Source organism: Furipterus horrens, unplaced genomic scaffold (genome assembly GCF_987537825.1).
Source record: "Furipterus horrens unplaced genomic scaffold, mFurHor1.1.pri manual_scaffold_4, whole genome shotgun sequence".
Classification (NCBI taxonomy): Eukaryota; Metazoa; Chordata; class Mammalia; order Chiroptera; family Furipteridae; genus Furipterus; species Furipterus horrens.
The window spans coordinates 145564808-145587093 of NW_028327174.1; the positions used below are offsets into that span (position 1 = coordinate 145564808).

Here is a 22286-nt window from a genome sequence, read left to right on the forward strand (position 1 = left end):
AAAAGAAAAGGCAAGGGTGCAATCTTTTCAAATGATAAGCACCTAAACTCTCTAATTCAAAGTAAGGTCATACTTCTATGAATAAAACCATTTTTTCTTGACGTTTTATCAGTTAAGGAAGCTGTCAGATAAGAGGTTGGCAATTAATAAGAGCTATCCAAGAAACATACTATACCTTGAGTGACTTCGTGTATATTGTAGGGGACGGTTAGCATTAGCAACTGACCTGTTATATTGGAACGGCCTGATAGCTGCCTGCAATGGTAACTGTGTCTTCTTGGAGTACATGTCATGTGCTTCCTTTAAACTTACCCCAGGTTTGGTATGCAAATCCTTGAGAAGCCCCACAAGTATTCTTCAACGTGGAAGTTATGAATATCAGGAGGTTGTTGAACATGAGTAAGTGGAGAATATTTTAATATATTCTTGTACTTCAGTTCTGGCTCATTCATGAGGCTCAGCTGGCCCTTAAAATAATTTTAAATTTGGACTTACTGCTTCAAGACAACACATAATGCTATTAGGAAGATAAATGAGGCTAAAAAATTTGCCTTTATTCATTCTCTCTGATCCACTTAGGATTTTGTTAAATTCAATTGAGCATGTACATACCTGTCAAAGCAAATCAATTTATTTTACTTTATTTATTTTTTTTAAATTTTTTGTTGTTAAAACATTCTAATACTGAAACAGAAAAGAAGAACCACAGCATATTGTGAAACAGAGAGCCACACACTGTGCTAGATACTGTCTCATTTAAGTTCTTTTATTTCAAACAGCAAAATTAGCAGCAAAAACTTTGTATATCTAAAACCAAAATGAGATAGATGCTGGAGTAGCTCACAAACCTAGAAAAAGAGGTGCACAGTCAATGCCTGAGAACTACAGGTATTGTTCATGTGCAAGAGGAATCAGTATTATGAGAGTGTGACCCTTCTTTCCAATGCTCCGTCAGAGAACTTTGCATAAGAATATTTGACCAGTGGAAAATTGTAAATTCCCAAAGGCATGAAACTAATTATTCCATATATGGTCAAATACTAATCCTTTATTCAAATCCCTCTGACCCAGTTCATAGCAAGAACTATGATATTCAGCTTCATGAGAATCTCTTAGGAAAATTAATTTAAAAGGGATACTGTTAGCAGGAGGAGATAAGGGATGCTGAGTAGTACAATCAAATACTCATATTCTAACTCCTGTCTTCTTAGCACTGCTCACATACCCATATACTAAAATCTCATGAGTATAGTCTTTTAAAAAAATGCAATTATCTTATCTTTTCCCCAATGGAAACCAGACTGAAGTTTGGGTTATATGTAAGATATATCCATATCACTTTTGTCACAGAGGCAGACACCAAGAGATGTGAATAGGTATAGGGAAAAGACAGTCATCTACTAACCAAAAAACACCTGAGGCTACCAGAACTAAGAAGCCTGAAACAGATCATCCCCTGTGTCTTCAGAGGGAGCATGATTTTGGGCTCTGGCCTCCAGAAATGTGCTATAGTAAGTTTCTATTTAGTTAAGCCATCCATTTATTTATGGTCTTTGTTATGGCAGCGCTAAGAAATTAATACTGGTAGAATCTGCATGTGTTCTAATCAGGGCTCTGGTGCCATTTCCCTAAAGTTCCTTTGACTCTTCCATTTTTGTGGTTAGCAGCTTTGATTTTAGGCTAGCTATATCATGAGTTCACAAGAGAATTCCAGCAGGATTTGGGCCTTTTTATCCTTAGAAATGCAAGAAGAAAGAAAACTTCTCAATTATCAGGGGAAAAAAATTGTTTGATTTGGCTGATCATGTGACGCTTTTGGACTGATACAATGGCCTGGGATGCCAGGTGTTGATTGAATTAAGCCTTAGTTCCTGAACCAATAATCTGCCATTTGGGGAGGACATGAAGGGGTTTCTATACATATCTTTGCAGTATCTAACTCTGTGGAAGAAAGGGGCTACATACAAAACCTGACAAGCCCAGGGAAGGCCTGTGTGGCAGCCTTACAAACTCAGAGACCTAAAGCAACCACAAAGGATGATCTGAAATTAAAACATATTAACTAATAGCAGATCATGGTGGTTTAGAATCTTCCATGACAAAAAGTCTTTCTTTACCTTAATTGAGTCTGTCTGTTGTCTTTTTGCATCTATGATAGTTTCCCTTTAGAATGTCATGTAACTTCCCTTTTATCCAAACCCCTGAAGCACAATGTCCCACCTGAGCAGAGATCACTGGATTCCTCATTGTTATCTTGTTCTCCTGCATCCTATCTCTACGTGCCGTAAATGTTCATTATTAACTATGCTATACACACTCATGTAAAAGAAGTATGTGTCTTTCCATTTTACTTTTTATCCAATCCTAGAGATTTCTCCACTTGGCTTTCTCCTACCTCCATAATCTGTCACCAGGGGATTTCATTTAACCCCCTTATGTTTCCTCCTTTGATTGTAGAATATAAAATAAGGTATTAAACTGCCATTTTGGGGAGCACTTTTCAATCCCTTGAGATTTTACGTCCTGACAATTGTTATCAGTTTGACTTAAATAAACTCACAAAAATTCTCTACAAGTCTGACTGTTTTATACATTGACATTTGGAATTGGAATTAGCATCCAAAATTACATAAATTTTATGGACAGTGGGGTCTACCTGAAAAGTCAGGTGTTCTTTTAAGAAGAAACATAGAGGATGAGTCCATGGTTCTCCTGTGTCCCCCATCCTTCCACCATGGTGAGCGCTGGCATAGCTGGAGACTGTGGTTAAAGGCCTCATCTTCTAGTGACTATTCAATTAGATATAAATATTTGAGGATTCTAGGATCTCTATTAAATCTCTTTTTTAAAGTCTTGTCAACATACTCTTAGTAAATCTTTTTTTTTTTTAACAGTTCTCCAATCTTGTTCTCTGTAAGCCCCTGACCACATGTTAATCTTTGTCACTACCCAGGAGTCAATATAGATCCTGACCTTAGGCCGACTCTCTTTCCAAGCAAAGTAGAATGTAACATGTGATGCTCTAAGTGCTGTCCTTTCAGACTTTTTTCCTTTAATTTCCTTAGGACCACACAACAAGGAGTGTGATCATTTAGAAGTTCACTTCAGCTGATGCTGAAATAAAACAGCTAATGCTACAGCTAACATCTTGCCTGTCTTCCATTCCTTGGTTGGCTTTTCACCTTTTGAACCACTTTGTAACTATGTCCTACATTTAATGTCCTGTTAAACTGCCTATCATGCTCTCTGTGTTCCTGACTAGACCCAGACTGATATAGCAGTGATCAGTTATTTATCACATTTGTAGATAGTGTCTGATGTCAATGTGAATGTGCAGATTCTTTATAATTATTGTACAACCTTTAAGATCTTTCTGATTAAACCATAGCGTCTTAGAAATATGGACCCTAAATTCAAGAACATTGAAGATGCTCACTCAAGTAATATATCTGAGGATAAAGATGGAGCTAGGAACCAGCTCTCCCGACTTCCTACTGAGTGTCTTTTTATCTCTACATTACCTCATATTTTATAAATATTTCTGCTTATGCTTACAATTCTCCATCTGATACAAATTCACCTATTTTTATGACCAGAAGCCTTAATCCCAAAGTGAACAGCTAGGCAACATTTTCAAGGTTCGACAATTCATAAATTTTAAGACAGATTGTCTGCAAGGCACTGCTTCAGTGCACTAAATAATACTCAAGTGGCTTGAAATAGTTAATTCAGCTTGCAAAGAGCTTAATTCAGTCCCAAGACATAGCCCATGCACAGGGAGAATACAGCTCATTAAATCCCTTTCAAAGACTCCCAGTAGAGAAGTGTGTTTTTGGATCAATATTATGTTCCCGTGGACTTAACTGAATCACAATTACTCTTGGGAGGAAGCTAGCTTTTTCTTTCAGATATGGGACTTTTCAAAGATGGGTGTTTTACCTATAGTTATTCATAATTCTGTTACAAAGCAAACTGAGTTACTATTTTTTTAAAATAATTTATTTATTTGTTCCTTTATTTTATTTTTAGAGAGAGGGAAAAGGAGAAAGAGAGGGAGAGAAACATCACTGTGTGGTTGCCTCTCACTCGCGCCCCTAACTGGGGACCTGATGTGCAACCCAGTAATGTGCCCTGACTGGGAATCAAACCAGCGACACTTGGCTCTCAGGCCGACGCTCAATCCACAGAGCCACAGCAGTAAGGACACTATTTTTAAAGAATACTAATAATTAGGTAATTATTTAGTCAATAGTTCTTTTTCTTTCCAGCAGCTAATAAAATAGCTTACCCTTCTTTCTGTAGGTGTTTTGTTTTGTTGATGGACCTGCAAACTTCAGCTAGTCAGATTCTTTAATAAAACATAGTTCTTCATGATATACTCATATTAAGTACTTTTCAGAGGTCAGAAACTGCATAATAAGAACAAGTTTCCTTCACTCGGTGATTTTGCCTCCCAAGTTATACACATATTATAACATATGATTAATACGATTACAAAGTAAAATGGTGTCTATATGATGGTGGAAAGTTTGATGAAATCTCAGAAATTATAATAGTCGCCCCATATAAACAGTGAAGTGATTAAGAGTGAGGAAATTGAAAATCCCAGCTCCAATCATGTACTAGATTTGGGAACTCATGCATGTTATTTCACATCTCCAAGTCTCAGTTTCCTAATCTGTATACTGAGTACAAAGTATCTCTCTCATTAGAATATAGATGAGAGGACTAAATTAATGAAAAAGCAAATGTAAAAGTCTATTATTAGTAAGTATTCAGTAAATACTAGCTATAATTATTACATAATTATTTGTAAATATCTATTATCTTTAAATATTCAAGCAGAAGTTAAAATTATAGTTGGCAACTATTATAATAGCCTCATTTTTAAGAGCAAATCTTGCATATCTTATAGATTGCAGAGTCCATGTGAACAGAGAAACATAAAATATCTCTGCCAGCATCTCTCAACTATATGTTCATATTATAGAGATTACAAATATTATTTATAGATTATTAAGCACATCATTTCTATGTCATATATATCTATCAAGTATTTTTCTCTCACTGGTAGCTAGGAGAATTACTGTTGTAGTTCTCCTGACTGGTTTTAAGTGGAGTGGGCTGAGACAGGCTTATACTTCTGAAGAGTTTAATAAACCAAAAAAATTTGCATCTAAGTTATTTTTTGCTGTATGAAACTTGTCATATGTCCAGTATAAAGGTAGAAGTATTATAATAATGCAGCATTTCATTATGTATTCTGAGTCCTCTGCTAAGTTCATAAATAAAAGTGGTAAAAAGTCTCAGCAAAAGAAAACATCAGCAAGATGAAAAGGGAACCAACCATATGGGAAAACATATTTGCCAATGATACCTCAGACAAGGGATTGATCTCCAAAATATATAAAGAGCTTATATGACTCAACAGCAAGAAGACAGAGAGCCCAATTAAAAAATGGGTAAAGAACCTGAACAAACATTTCTCCAAGAAGGATATACAGAGGGTCCATCTTTTTTTTTTTTTTCATTCACACATAGTATATGCAAGTTTAATCAGCCAAAAGAGAAAGTCCCAAATGTACAAGTGAAAAAAATCCAAACTTTGACACAGGATTAACTAATATCAGTTACTTTTATGTACAGCTGTATAAGTTCAGAAAAGCTATCCTATATGTATATACAAAAATTGTTTATACACAAGTCTGTACATAAGGATCTATACATTTATTTCCTTAAAACCCCTAGGTGCCACCTCTTGGTGAAGACACCAACACGTCTTTCACATATGTTACAAAAAAAGAAACTTATTTCCGGTATTGACAACCCTGTGTGTCCTGTTCAGACCATGTAGGCTCCACTCAGCTGGTTAAGATCTTTCCATCATGCAGACTGCACTAGAGGCTCAGGCCGCCCTAATCAGCTTTGCACAGAGTGCTCCAAAGTAAAAGAGGGTCCATAGACACATGAAAGATTGTTCAACATCACTAGCCATCAGAGAGGTGCAAATAAAAACCACAATGAGATACCACTTTACACCAGTCAGAATGGTCATCATCAACAAATCAACAAGCAACAAGTGCTGGCGAGGATGTGGAGAAACGGGAACCCTACTGCACTGTTGGTGGGAATGCAGACTGGTGCGGCCACTATGGAGAACAGTATGGAATTACCTCAAAAGATTAAAAATGGAACTGCCTTTTGAACCAGCGATTCCATTGCTAAGATTATACTCAAAGAATTCTAAAACCCCAATTAAAAAGAACTTATGCACCCCTATGTTCATTGCAGCACTGTTTACAATAGCTAAGTGCTGGAAACAGCCTAAGTGCCCATCTGTAGATGAGTGGATCATAAAACAGTGGTACATTTACACAATGGAATACTATGTAGCAGAAAGAAAGAAGAAACTCCTGCCATTTGCAACAACATGGATGGAACTAGAGAGAATTATGCTTAGTGACATAAGCCAGGCAATGAAAGAAAAATACCATATGATATCACCAGATATAGGAGACTAAGGGACAACACAAACAAATGAACAAAATTGAACAAGGAACAGAATAACAGTTATCAGGGGGTTGAGAGGGAGGGAGCGAAGGAGGGTAAGTAGGGGAAAGGTTTAGTAAAGGAACTAGTATAAATAACCCGTGGACATGGACAACGGGGTGGGGAATGACTGTGGGAGAAGGGATGGGCTGCTGGGGAGCAATGGGGGAAAAATGGGACAACTGTAATAGAAAAACAATTTAAAAATGGTAAAAAGTGTCAAGTATACTGTGTTGACTAAAAGATATGAGATACTACCTAAAAACACTCAGTGAGCATTAAAAAAAGTTGCCAACACTGAATTGCCATTTATTTAAAGAAGCATTGTTTCTGGATAGAATCAATGATCTCTTTGGTGTACACAAGCAATTTTTCTTCCTATATTCACCCACTGAGAACATCCATGATTATACCCTCCTTTCAGTACAGCACACCACTTTCATCATGAGATAGTCAAACACCTGACCGGAAGCTTCAGTTCTTCCTTCTCACTTCTGAAAATCCACTGATGTAGCCTGAGAAGTAAGAATAGACCAGTAAGGCCTAAAGGAAAAATGATGGTAGAAGTAAGATATTGGGCTGCCTTGTTTCCTCTCTTGTGCAACTAAAACATTAAATGTCAAACACCTTTTAATGCTTATTGTATATTTGAAAGTTATTTCAGCTCTGGTTTATTAAAAACAAATCATTCATTTTAACCACACATAAGTCATAAGTCAACCACTTTTAAGATTTATGTAGTTTGTTTCTTTATATTTTGCTTAACCATCTTAAGAGTTAAACAATGTTTGCTTTATCTGTTTTCCTTATTAGAAAATTTGTTAATATATCATATAATTTCACTCATTAAGCACATTATACCCATCTTACATTGGTACACAATTTAGATAGTTATGTAGAACTTATCTGTAAAGTATGATTAAAATATAGTATGAAAAGCAAAGTATACTCTTCAAAGTTAGTAACATAATTTATGATTTTAGATATCTCACAGAGTAATTGGTACAGGGTAAATGCTGAGTATATTTATTAGAGGAAGGAAGAGAAGGAGAAAGACAAGGAGGGGAAAAGGAAGGATGAGTGGATGTTTGGGTAGTTGAATTAGGAGGAAAAGAAGAATTTGGAAGGAAATAAGAATGTCCATGATACTTAAATAGGAAAAACCTAGACTTTGGGTGAGAAATATTTGCTTTAGAGCCTAGATCTTTTTAGCTTTATTTTCACACCTGTAATAAAAGGCGGGAGGGGTGTGGATGAGAGGGTGCAAAGGACAGGTTATGAATTCATAACAACCTCTTGTTTTTCGAGAATTAAATCCAATAATGTGTGAAAAATGATCGCTCTTAAAACACCCAAAATATAATAGGTGCTCCATAAATGCCAGTCTCTTCTCTTTTGCATAGCTTGGCCTGATTTTACCTTAAAGGCAGGTTTTTCAGTGTTTTCCAGTTAGAGCTGAACAGATGATTTGAAGGTGGGGAATGACACCATTCCAACTCTCAGCACATCTCCCTCCTGTGCTACTTCTTTTGGGAGTTTGCCACTAAGCAGACTCTGTTTTTAACCTCACTATGAGTGAGCTCATCTTTAAAGAAAGTTTCCTTCTTGTACTTCACTTATTCCATCAATAGGAGCTATTGATCTGTAAGGCCAGGTGGGGCAGCCCTTGAGGCTTAGAATGATGCTATCTGAAGATTGCATTGCAGTGTAAATAATCACAGAAATAAACCTAAATAATTAACTAAGTAAAATATGTGCTTATAGTGGTATATCTTTAGGTTGTACGTGAATTTGAAAATTAAAGTATTTTTAGCATTTCGTGTGTGAATAAAAAGAGAATTAAAACAAATCATATCCAAAAGGGAAGAAAAATTGAATGTGTTCATTAATGGATAAAAGATTATTCTTCTTTGACTAGAGAAAAAGTATGTAAGATATCTGGTATGGAAGAGACAAGACTGTGTCCCTTAACATAGGAAAAGAAAGATTGTAACACCATTGACATTATGGAGTAAAAATCATATTATGAGTGAAAACAGGATAAGATGAATTAAAATGTATTAGCTGGGAGAAGACTCACAGTGGGAGATGGATGAGTACTGGTTAATATTTCTGATACATTAAGGGGAGTAGTACAGAATAATAATAACCAAAATTATAACTAAGCCATATTTTCCTGAAACAGATCTCTTTTCTTCAAAATTATAAAGATGTGTCTCTTTTTCTTCTCTAATATATAAAATGAACTCTTTATTTAAAAATATAAATGACTTCATTCTATGCTTGTAGAGAGTAATATATCAGGTACACAGTATTCAGTGGCTTTGGCATTTTTTCTTTTCCACATGGCTGTCAAATCTGTGAGAATATAACAATTGTATTATGCTTAAGGTACATTGATATGGCATGTGATAATTTACATTGATTTAGAAAGCTTTAATATTAATGAAAAATAAGCATTGCATATACTTTCCCTTTTCATAGAGTTGGAACAGGAAAGTGAATCAACATTTGACTTTATGTAATATAGTTAAAGCCGTTTTCAGAGTTTAGTATGCATGATAAACCACAACTCCCAAAATATTAAATGGAAAGTTTAGGCTTAAGACTGAGAGACAAAATAAAATAAAATAAAGCAAGAATATACATTTGAGAAGATTCCACAGAGATTTTTTTAAATTGTTGGTTTTTATGTAACTATTTATTGAAAACATAATTTTACTTATTCAAAACATTTCTGCAAGGTTTTGCCATGTTTATTGAACAAAGGCAAGTTAATTTTTACATTGACATAGAGTGATAGTTTCTTTAATGGCATTTTAACAACCCATAAGTGTGACCAAGAATATCCTCACCTCTTACCCACACAACATAGCCTGCCTTGTTTGCTTCTCTTCTTGTAATCTATCCTTATTCATGGGAACCCAGGTCAGACTTCATGCTATAGTCTTTTTGAATTCTTATTAGTCCTCTGATTGAACAGATATTTATTTGGAACCTGTTATTCCAGATACTTGAAATAATGACTGGACATGACTGATGTCTGTAAATCTTCACAGAACCTACATCCAGATAGAAAAGTAAATAAGTGTATAAATAAGAATTTGTAAGTGCTATCATCTGATTGTGATAAACACCAAAAGAATTTTCCTGATTCCTGAGATGGGTCATGCTATCATAAGATAAATCTTGATAAATTGGTTCACTTAAAAGTCTCTGTCAACTGTAAACATTATGCTATTTTAGGTAAATATATAGACTTGTTCAACCAGCCTTTCTATTCGTCTACAATAAAGGGGACAATAAGATATTTACATGTACTACTATAAAAAATACTTTATATAAAACCTACCCTACTTGGTATATATTGTTTTTTTCTTCCCTATTAGGAGTATCTGGGGATCCACAAATAACTGGAGAAAGTTACTGTTGGGAAACTGTGAGTATCCCTCACAGTATATAGTGACTTGACTTTCTCTTCAAAAGATTTCCCTCCCATCTCTGGCTATTAATATGTGACCCATAAGCTTTGGCAGCATTACATCACTTGATATAAAAAGGGAATCTCGCTTAAAGTGGAAAAGGGGACAGATGGCAAAGTGTATTCCACAGACACACACAGAGGTTTTTTGGGTTTTTTTTTTGTTTTTTTTTTTTTTTTTTTTGCCATGGAAGCTGCTTCTCCTTTTAATTCTGTTCAGTGTGTTCTAAGGCAGCTACTATTTCTGAAAGCATTGAACATGCAGGGCAAAAGTTTCTAAGCAGGGACCCATGAGAGGCAGGAAGGAAATGATGTATGATAAGCATCCTGGGAAAAGAAGGAGGCTGCAGTAGATGGTTTGCAGAAATCCTTTTCAGCTTTGACACCCTGTGATTCTGTTCTCTTCAAAGGCTGCATGGAAGTGGTACCAGAACCTGTGGCAGCTCCCAGTGAACATCACTGTAATGCTTTGCTTTTCTCATTTCTTTTTGCCACTTATATTTTATGCATTTGAACCTGCTTATTGCACCTCACCCATGTCCTGTTCCAGGTCTGCAGCTCTCTCTTGCTCTGGAACTAGTATCAGACCTCCTCCCTAATTACCCAAACTTTTTCCATTCTCAGTATAATTAAAGGCATCCTAATCCTAAGTAGCCATCCTGTGTCCATCTTTTGGCTTTCTGCTTACTGAATTTGACTCTTAAAAATTAAAGATATATTGCGAGCTGGGCCAGGAGCAGGCGCCATGGTGCTGTTGCACGTGCTGTTCGAGCACGCGGTCGGCTACGCGCTGCTGGCGCTGAAGGAGGTGGAGGAAATAAGCTTGCTGCAGCCGCAGGTGGAGGAGTGCGTGCTCAACCTGGGCAAGTTCCACAACATTGTTCGTCTCGTGGCCTTTTGTCCCTTTGCCTCATCCCAGGTTGCCTTGGAAAATGCCAACTCTGTGTCTGAAGGTGTTGTTCATGAGGACCTCCGCCTGTTCTTGGAGACTCACCTGCCATCCAAAAAGAAGAAAGTACTTTTGGGGGTTGGGGACCCCAAGATTGGTGCAGCTATACAAGAGGAGTTAGGATACAATTGCCAGACTGGAGGTGTGATAGCTGAGATTCTTCGAGGGGTTCGTCTGCACTTCCACAACTTGGTGAAGGGCCTGACTGATCTGTCTGCTTGTAAAGCCCAGCTGGGGTTGGGACACAGTTATTCTCGTGCCAAAGTTAAGTTTAATGTGAACCGGGTGGACAATATGATTATACAGTCCATCAGCCTCCTAGACCAGCTGGATAAGGACATCAATACTTTCTCCATGCGTGTCAGGGAGTGGTATGGGTATCATTTTCCCGAGCTGGTGAAGATCATCAATGACAATGCTACATACTGCCGCGTTGCTCAGTTCATTGGAAACCGAAGGGAGCTGAATGAAGAAAAGTTGGAGAAGCTGGAGGAGCTGATAATGGATGGAGCCAAGGCTAAGGCTATTCTCGACGCCTCGCGGTCCTCCATGGGCATGGACATATCAGCCATCGACTTGATAAACATTGAGAGCTTCTCCAGTCGTGTGGTGTCTTTGTCAGAGTACCGCCAGAGCCTGCACACTTACCTGCGGTCCAAGATGAGCCAAGTCGCCCCCAGCCTATCAGCCCTAATTGGGGAAGCGGTAGGCGCACGTCTCATTGCTCATGCTGGCAGCCTCACCAACCTGGCCAAGTATCCAGCATCCACAGTGCAGATCCTTGGGGCCGAAAAGGCCCTGTTCAGAGCCTTGAAGACAAGGGGTAACACCCCAAAATATGGACTCATTTTCCACTCCACTTTCATTGGCCGAGCAGCTGCCAAGAACAAAGGCCGCATCTCCCGTTACCTGGCAAACAAATGCAGTATTGCCTCACGAATTGACTGCTTCTCTGAGGTACCCACAAGTGTATTTGGGGAGAAGCTTCGAGAACAAGTGGAGGAGCGGCTCTCCTTCTATGAGACTGGAGAGATTCCACGAAAGAACCTGGAGGTCATGAAGGAGGCAATGGTTCAGGCAGAGGAAGCGGCTGCTGAGATTACTAGGAAGCTGGAGAAGCAGGAGAGAAAACGCTTAAAGAAGGAAAAGAAACGGCTGGCTGCAATTGCCCTCGCGTCTTCAGAAAACAGCAGTGCACTGGAGGAGTGTGAGGAGACGAGTGAAAAACCCAAAAAGAAGAAAAAGCAAAAACTCCAGGAGGTTCCTCAGGAGAATGGAATGGAAGACCCACCTGTCTCTTTATCCAAACCCAAGAAAAAGAAATCTTTTTCCAAGGAGGAGCTGGTTAGTAGTGATCTGGAGGAGACCACTGGCAGTGGGAATCTCCCCAAGAGGAAGAAATCTTTCTCCAGGGAGGAACCAGTCAGTGACCTTGAAGAGGCAGGAAACAGGAGAGTTCCCAAGAAAAAAAGGAAATTTTCTTCCAAAGAGGAGCCTCTCAGCAGCGGACCTGAAGAAGCTGCCAGCAGCAAGAGCAGCTCCAAGAAAAAGAAAAAGCTCCAAAAGCTCTCCAAGGAAGATTAGAACGGACAGTACCCTGGTGGGATGTAACCACCCAGTGACCCATCCCTTATATCCCAATAAAAACAAATTTACAAGAAAAAAAAAAAAAAAATTAAAGATATTTTGAGGGTTTACCATTTTATGTTATTATAAGTTGTTTACATTTTAGTGAAAGAAACACTTGGAAATAGGATTTTGGGGGCAAAAGGGTGGATTTTAATATGACTTTTGGTTCCCTGGGTGCCAAGGAGCTATTGAACAAAGAGGATTAAATATAAGAAATGATGGTTATGTGAAACTCCTTTACTCACCTTTGTAAATGCTTATCATCCTAGATCTCACCTTCCTATAGATTTCCTCCCACTTGTTTCCAGAGTGGTTATAGGTAGTAAGATTCTTAATAAAATTAGGAGTATAAAAAAAAGTAAGAATCAGTCAATGGTAGAGTGAGGATTCAAGATACGCAGTAAAACTGGAAGTCAAAATAAAGCCGTGGATGCAAAAACAGGAAGACACCTGCGATAATGCCAACTGGCAGGGGTCAGGCCAGAAGTGCAGGTGGAAGATTATACAAGAAGCCAGAACCCAGAGTACGTGTAACAATCAAAGGCCACCACAAGGCCAGGTGTGTAAAGTAGATAAGGAATCAGTCAGCAGTCCTGGAGTACTGAAGACCAGAGAATCCTGAGGGCTCGTTGAGCAGATGAAATGGAGGTTGTAATAATTTAAGAGGCCAAGGGCAGCAAACCAGGAAAAGGAGCACAAAGGAGACAAGGGCTGAGGTTAAGGAAAGCGGTACAACAAAGCTGAAGGTCAAGAAGGTAGCAGACACTAACAAATAGAAAACATGGCAATACGGCAATGTGGCAAACATCTGTCTCACACAGAAAACTTTTTTATATACTTCCTAATTTTAGCAAGAAATTGATCAATTTAGCAGAGCTAACACACAACCTGGAGGCAGCTAATGATCATGTTGGGAAACTAGGATGTTCACTTGGTTGTGATGGAAACAATAAGAAATGAGGATTACTTGGTAATCTTGCTGGGAAAACACAAGGTAAATATGATGAGGTAGGTGATTGAAGAAGCTCATATTTCTGTGCTAGTCTTCTTAACTATATTAGCCCACTTAACCTTCCTTGAAATAATTTGGGGAAATTGATAGTAATTTTTGATAAATGAAACAACTGAGTACAGTTAAATGAATTGCTTATGGTCAACCCAGTGATCAGGTACCCCGATCAAAATATACAAGTTGACAGTGCAGAATAAAGCCCAGTTGTCCAATGTTATCCTACTTTACATTAAAGTGGTGTGCCCCCCGAAAAATAAAATTTCAATGTTTTTATATTTTGAGGGTTGAAATAATATTTTGGCAGTGGTGTAAATGGGGGAGCTTCAATAGTAGGGAGAAAATTATGTGGGCAATGTTAACACAAAAGTCTAGAAATGCTAAATTGCAAACATGAGGAGGATACTTTCCTTGGCTACATTTTATAAAACCTGATTCGCTCTGAGGAACTTTATTTTCTCAAACTAATAATATATATTATATATAATTATTTCCTCAAACTAGTAATATATATCCAACAATCACTCTATGTAGTAGTAAATGCTCAGTGTACTAAAGTGTTTATAGACATAATCATATTATATATATATATATATATAATTTGCATAGGAACTTTATAAGGTAGTTACTCTTATTATCCTCATTTTATTTTATTGAGGATGAAACTAAGATACAGAGAGTTTGGTACATTAGCCTGGGACCATGTACTTATTAAAAATTAGGAGCAAAGATTCACACACAAATACCATTCTTTTATGTTTGTAGTCTTCAGACATTTTAATTTTATGTTCACAAAATAATATATTTAATTAACATGTGTTTTAGGTGGCTATATGCAAACTCTAGGTGTGCTCTCATGACATTATTATCTTCCTAAAAATTAAATTTCCTTTGTTATACAATGTAGCAAATGATGTTTGAGTAGTAAAACATTCATGGCGATAAAGCACCTATGACAATTGATATTGAATGATTAACTTTCATGTATATTTGACTGGCTTATTAACTGTAAAATATTTTAGTTTGGTTTTTATTGAATGTGCAAGACGGCTTTTTTTTATTGAGTTTATTGAGGTGACTTTGGTTCACAAAACCATACAGGTATCAAGAGTACAGCTCAACAAAACGGCATCTGCACACTGCATTGTGTGCCCATCACCCCAGGCAAAGTCTCTTTCCATCCTTCATACTCCAGGTGGAGTGGTGTTTTGAAACTAGCACAGTTTTTCTGGTATTTCCATTTTTAAACAAGGTGGGTGTTTAGTTAAACTATCTCGCTTTTGGTACAGAAACATTATCCATAATAACAGCCTATACTTGTTCATCTTCATTAATTGAATGGGGATATTAATTGTTCTCTAAATGTAATCATCCATCATATCTTTTCAGATAAATGGTGCATGTTTGATTGAATATATTTTTCTCTGATATAAATCATGGCACAGTTACAAGTAAATAATATCTATATTTAGGTCTACCTTCTTTTCTGAGAAACATTGAAGCATTCTGTGACAACTTCTCACCTGCTTTGACCTTTCTCATTTTGATTTTAAAACTGTCACGTACTTAGAAAAATCAATTTAGGGCATTTTGAAACAGTATTCAGTAAAAGTGCAGAGTTTACATTTCTTTTAGTTTAAAATGTCATTTTCTCCAAATCCTGAAATAATTTTGAGTGTTGGGGCTGTAATTTCACAGTTTTTCAAATTTCTCAGTGAAGTTTAAGAAACATATTGAATATAAAATGTTAAAAATGCAAAGATCTAATTGTGCTTTAACAAGTGAGACTAAAAACATTTATGGATAACAGAAAATAATTACATAAAATAGAATATAATATAAAAATATCACTAATGTATATTTAATGTATATTTATCTAAAATCACTAATGAAACTATCTAGAAACCTATTTGTGATAGTTTGTAATATGTGCAGGCAAATTACTCGATCATTAGTAAAATCCAGCTGCTAGAACACTTTTTGTAGCATACTGCTAGAACACTTTTTGTAGCATACATCAAATTAAAAGAAGCTATTATTTTGTAGCTTAATATACTTCATATTTCATAAATTATTAATATATTAATATTAAACATATTATGTCCTCTTGAACTTAGAGGGGAAACCATTGATAGATTTATACCATTTAAATCAAATATTTCCCCAGTATTGACTTGTCATGTAATATATTAAAGAAAATTGCAAGTATAAACCTGAGAGATCTGACACAGTTGTGTTTCTTAACACATATACAAAAAGAAGCTAGCTTCTTTTAGAAATAATTTAATGAAAATAGATATCTCTTATACAACAGCACAGACTAGTGGCCATGCCTTTAAAGCAAATGTTTGCCATACTCTGAGACATTTGAGATAGTTACTTGTATATATTATGAAATCTCATTAAATAAACTATATATTTAAATAGTAATTATAGTACAATATTGTTTAATGGAGCTTAAGAGTACATTATCCAAATCTATTTTAATTATTCTATTTTGCTTTTACTTCAAAATGCATAAACATTTTCTTAAAATGATAGATGAAAAAATATACACCAAAATGCTCTCAGAGATAATAAATTTAAAGAATAGCTAGTTGTTGAAATGGATATTTATGTGATCTCTATTTTTTGTTTTAAACTTACAATGTAATTAATCCTTTACAAGCAGGACTATTTTCATTTACAATATTGACATTAATAATACTGTAGTCACTTTTTACAAATGCCAAGTTGTCCGAAAACTCTCAGTTTATATGAATTCATTTAATAATATGATGTTCATGTAATATTTAAACCTTATTTCCTCATTTTTTTGCAATTATTAAAATGTTATTCAAAATTATACTTTTTTGTTTTAAAAAATCCTTAATAAATGTGTCTGTATAAAAATAAAGGAATGCTTCTTGGGTCAAAGAAAAGTAATGCTGCATATTTTCTGAACCATCTCTTAATGTGAGTATAAGAAAAGGATGAGAAAATTATTTTAAAACCTCATTTTTACATCTATATCTTGAATAGATTTACTTTCCCCAAATACATATTTAGACCTTCAAATTATTGTATACACCATCTGGAATGGTAGAGAAAGAAATAGAAACCTTCACAGTGACATATGCAGAAGGTTTTGGATACATAATTATCAGTTGACTATTACTGAATTGACTCATACTGATAGCAAAAGGGAGGTAGACTGTTGAATAACTCCAAATAATAACAATGAATAATAAGCCAGGGATAATTTAAAGGTGTGTCTATTCCCATAAAGGCATAAAATCGATCCTAAAACACCTGAAAGGTTTACATTGGCCTGTGATTAAAAAAAAAAAATCATTTTAATTTGGATTCCAGTCCTAGTTCTATTATTTAGTAGCTTTGCAAACTTTGAGAAAATTTTTCAGTTTCCGTGAGCTTTAATTATTTTAATCTATAAATTGAGTATACTATTAATGATCTAACAGAGTGATGGAGAAATGAGATAATATTTGTGAACACTGAGAAATGTAAATAACTAGATTATCAGCCTATATTTGTGGCTATGTCATTTGCTTATTTGTTCATACAACAATTTTTAAAAATTATTTCTCAATCTCCTTTTATGTGGAAAAGTCATAACTATCAACCAAATGTCACGGTAGTTTTATAACTAAAAAATATTCTCTTTGAATGTAGAGATAACAGAGTAAGTTAAAGAGACTTTATTATTGTGTTTTTTGTTTTTAAATATGAAGGAAAAGTTTAGTAGCATAATTTATATTATCTAAAGTATGATGATAATCTCTTATATCTTCTTTATTGTTCAATTAGAAGGAATTATTTTAAGGAAACACTCCTAGACACTGTTTTCCTTTTCTTTTTTTTTTTTTTTATTTGAAAAGTTTATTTTCTTTTTTTTTTAAGTATATTTTATTGATTATATTGTTACAATAGTTCCAATTTTTTCCCCTTTGCTCCCCTCCGCCCAGCACCCCCCTTCCCCAACAATCCCCTCCCTAAGTCCATGCCCATGGCTCACCCTTTCATATATTCTTCTTCTTTTTTAAAAAAATAATTAATTAATTAGTTAAATATTTTAACAATAAAAAATAACAATTCCTCCCTCTCAGACTTAAGACCCTTTACAATCTTATAAAGGACAATGGACGAAGGTCTCGAGCTCCTCTAGCTGCTTCAAGCTAGACATGGTCGTCGTCCTACCTACCCTTGGGTCAAGAAATCCCTAATAAGAGTGGGGATGTGGAGGGGAGGGTGGCCTTCCTACAAGGGGAAGGATTGTGCAGACTCCAGGTTGGTTGGCTGTCTCTGGACAACGGCATGCTTGGTTTAACAGGCTGGCATCCTTGTTGTATTCTGGGGGCAACAGGGTTAAAGGACATCATTCAATCCGTAACCACTAGATGACAAAAGACAGGTATTAATTTTTCAATGTCCCACATTAGGGAAAAGAAGGGCTTCTTTGGAGGAAGGTATGCCAGGTACATCTCACCTGTCCAAAACCCTTTTGCCCATTATACTTAGTTTGGACTGAGGGAAATATTTTAGGTTTCCCCCCTCTCGGGCCTCTGGGCTCTTTCTGTCCAAGCCATTAGGATAGAAAAGAGAAACCAGTTTTAAAGTGAAGCCCACAGACCACCCCGTTCTTCACCAACCCAGCCACTTAGTTCAGCCAAACCAGTGAGTCTCAGGAGGCAGCAATGCAGACAGGATTAAGTGAGGTCTATACGTACAGACAATCACTCAGGTAATGAGATCGTAGGCTTATGCCCTTTGAAAACAGAAAACACATGTTAATTTATGTAACATAACCCACACACAAGTTTATAGATCTGTAGGACTGTCTTATCGGAAAGACATCCAGTTGCAAGGCATTTGACATTCTTCTTGCCTGTAAATTAAACATCTTTGATAATGCCACAGACATAGTTTAACTTTCAAATGAAAACAAATTTTAAATGAAAAGAAACTTTAAAGACGGTTAGCTGCATTACTTTATAGTTTACCACTGGGCATTGTGATCTTCCTTGAATCTTGATTTTTCTCCCTAAGATTACCCTCCTTGTCATTAAAGGGACTGCATTAAGTTCATTTTTAATTTATCCTGTTCATTTGCATAAACACAACAAGAGCAGCAAATGATCACTTATGATCTTTAGTTCTGCTTTGCTGGAACTTACACAAGGAACATTTAGGGTGACCTTCAGTCTGCCCTTCAGGGCACAGAAGCTGAGCCACATACCTGGCATTCAGCCTTGCCTGTAAACACCTGTCTTTTCCAGGTCCTCCTGGTTTTCCATTGTGCCTTAAGGTCCCGTCTAGCCATCTTTCAGGAAAACAACCTTCGTTCCTTCCCTAGAAAGATTGCTATGGACCGCTCATCCATCCAAGGTACCAGGCCTTTTATCTCGTGGACTTTTATTACCTTTGAAAGTCAGTCCCAGTTGCTCAGGGCTTTTTGGTAACAACCAAAGCCCAAGCATGTCTCCTTTAGGCATGACATTCCAGTCAAAGTCTTAGTAAAAAAATCGTTATTAACAACTGGTCTTATTAGTTTTATGCAAAGAAACTTAGGTCATTACTTACTTCTTTAGCATGCCAAATTCTGGAGGGATCAGATAGGGAGAAAATATATACAGTGTGAAGGAAAATCCTTGTCCGTCTAATATTCACTGAACTTGCATTTCTATTCTTTATATTTTTATTTTTCCCCCCACTAAAAATTTTTCTGTTAGTTTGTTTTTCCATTACAGTTGTCTCACTTTTTCCCCCCTCTTGCTTCTCTGCACCCTGTCCCTCCCTTCTCCCACATTCAGTCCCCACCCAGCTGTCCATGTCCATGGATCATTTATACATGTTCTTTGACTAGACCCTTCCCCTTCTTACCACTTCTCTGCCTCCCATCTCCCCCTTTGTTACTGTTAGTTTATTCCTCGTTTACATAACTCTGGTTCAATTTTGCTCATTTGTTTGTGTTGTTCATTAGTTCCCTTTAACAGGTGATAGCATAAGGTAATTTTCTTTTGTTGCCTGGCTTATTGCGCTAAGCATAATTCTCTCTAGTTCCAATCACGTTGTTGCAAATGGTAGAAGTTCCTTCTTTCTTTCAGTACTTATTCATTGTCATTTTCCCCCTTTGTACTCATGTTCCTCTCTGTCTCTCTCTGTTTCTTCATCTTCTTAAAGCAGACCCTTTAGCTTCTCTTGCAATACTGGTTTGGTGGAGATGTATTCTTTTAACCTTCTTTTGTCTTGGAAACTCCTTATTTCACCTTCCATTTTGAATGAGAGCCTTGCTGGGTAGAGTATTCTTGGTTGTAGGCCTTTGTTTTTCATTACTTGGAATATACTTTGCCATTCCCTTCTGGCTTGTAGTGTTTCTGCTGAGAAATCTGATGATAGCCTTATTGGAGCTCCCTTGTATGTTATTAGTTGTTTCTCTCTTGCTGCTTTTAGGATTCTCTCTTTGTCTTTGAATGTTGGCATTTTAATTATGATGTGTCTTGAAGTGGGCCTGTTGGGGTTCATCTTCATTGGGACCCTCTGTACTTCCTGGACTTGCATGATTGTTTCTCTCTTCATGTTAGGGAAGTTTTCTGTCATTAGTTTTTCAAAGAGGTTTTCTATCCCTTGCTCTTCTTCTTCTCCTTCTGGAATTCCTATGATATGGATATTATTACGTTTCATGTTGTCCTGCAGCTGTCTTAGAGCCTCTTCAGTCTTGTTCAGTCTTTTTTCATTTTGTTGCACTGTCTGGGAGTTTTTGTCTACATTGTATTCCAGCTCGCTGATCCGATCTTCTGCTTCCTCTAGCCTGCTTTTAATTCCTTCTATTGTGTTCTTTAATTCAGAGATTGTATTCTTAATTTCCTCCTGGCTCTAATTGATAGCTTCTATGTCCTTTTTCATGCTGGTATAATTCTCAGTAAGTTCCTTGTAGTTTTTCTGGAGTTCCTTGTAGTTTCCCTGGAGTTCTTTATTAGTTTCTACTGAGCTCATTGAGCTTCTCCATAATCCATGCTTTCAATTCCATATCTGATAATTGGCTCCCCTCTATTTCATTTAGCACTCTTTCTGGGGATTCTACCTTTCCTTTTGATGGGGGGTTGTTTCTCTGTCTCCCCATTTTTGTGACTCCTATTGTTTGTTGGTGCTTCTTAGAATGATCTGCACTTCCTGGATCTGCCCCTGGTGGCGTCAGATCCTGTACCAGTCTGGGCCTAGGCAGCCTGTTGGAGACTTCCAGGAATCTACTGCCTTTGTCTGACTCCTTTAGTTGTTAATCTATTCAATCTGTGATTAGCTGTCAGGCTTAAGGACCGTGGGTGTGGCAGCTTAATTCCTGTAGGCAAGGCTTTTGCTTCCCCTCAGGCTGATGCCACTTGTGGGGGAGGGGGAATGGTCTGCCTGCAGTGTGGGGATGAGTCAGCACTGGGACCCGGCCGGCCGCTTCCTCAGCTCTCCCCTCAAAGCCACCACACCAAACTCTCCCCAAGCATTTCCTGTCCTCTCTGTCTTCCCTCTGCTTGTGCCCAGGGTAAGTGGGGGCAGAATATTTTCATATGTGATCCGCTTAAGAGCTCTTTTTCTCCAGCTGTTTCTCTCCGGCTAGCAAGAAACCCCATGGCTTTTCGCTTTTCTCAGCTGGATACTATTTTACTTTCCACTCTGTTGCTGTGGGCTGGGAAGTTCAGCTGGGGGTTTAGACCCTGCCCCTCTCAGGGGGAACCCCTGGCTGCTGAGCTGTTTCTCAGTCCCTTCAGCTGCCACCCGTGTGAGCCCAGCCAGCTCTTACGTGTCTCCGCACTCCCTACCGGTCACGTTGTGATGTAGCGGCCTTTTCTGTCTCTCCGTGGTTATAAGACTTCTCTCCAGCTGGTGTTCGGTTGGTTATTCCAGATGATTTCTCCAAAATTACGTTGTAAATCCAGACTAGTTCTGGAAGGAAGTTAGTATAGCTTCCACTTACTCCTCCGCCATCTTGTTTCCGACACTGTTTTCTTATTCCTGTTAAAATATACTCCCAAACACAATTATAAGGAGAATATTCAGTCCAAGTGTTATCATTTTGATGCATTATAAATGTCTTGAACAGTAGATGGAAGGGTTTTGAATAAGAGAGAAAGTTCCCTAGTATCTTCCATGACATTTCTGAGACTGAGCTTTGTTTTATATTAAGGGCTGTCTCTGAAGGGAAGATGGTAGCTTAAATAGTTGTTGTAAATTCTGAATCTGTGTCCCTTTGTTACAAAGCACAAGAAATAACCAGTCATCAAAATAGGAGAGTTAATTTAAGTCACAATTGTTATAGTTTATGATCAAAGTGTTTGTTTTATAGCTGCAATCCATTATACACAGTGGTTCAATTGATTATTTACCCTACTAAAGACTAAGTGGCCTTTGGAATTTTGCAGATGTAAGTAAGTAGATCCTATGTTCTTTATTTAGAATGCCTCCTTAGAAACATTACAATTTGTCTTGTCTCTTTATGCCATGTTGATCTTGAGGTGAGAACCATCTGCTCACCTTATTTCTGCATCATAACTAATTTGAATTGTAGATCTAAGCTATGAAACATCTCAGGACAATGTACATATGCGCTTCACATAAAATTTTACAGGCATTTTTTTAGAAAGCACATAGGAACCCTGAAGTTAACCCTTGCACTCCACAAA

At 37.0% G+C, this 22286-nt stretch overlaps 1 long non-coding RNA gene and 1 pseudogene across 1 annotated transcript in view; both read left to right on the forward strand.

Moving 5' to 3' along the window:
• LOC150013006 (uncharacterized) overlaps positions 1 to 22286 on the forward strand; it is a 301433-nt gene that overhangs the window by 269600 nt on the left and 9547 nt on the right. The gene's annotated exons all lie outside the window — the stretch shown is intronic.
• LOC150013007 (nucleolar protein 56 pseudogene) lies at positions 10755 to 12642 on the forward strand (annotated as a pseudogene).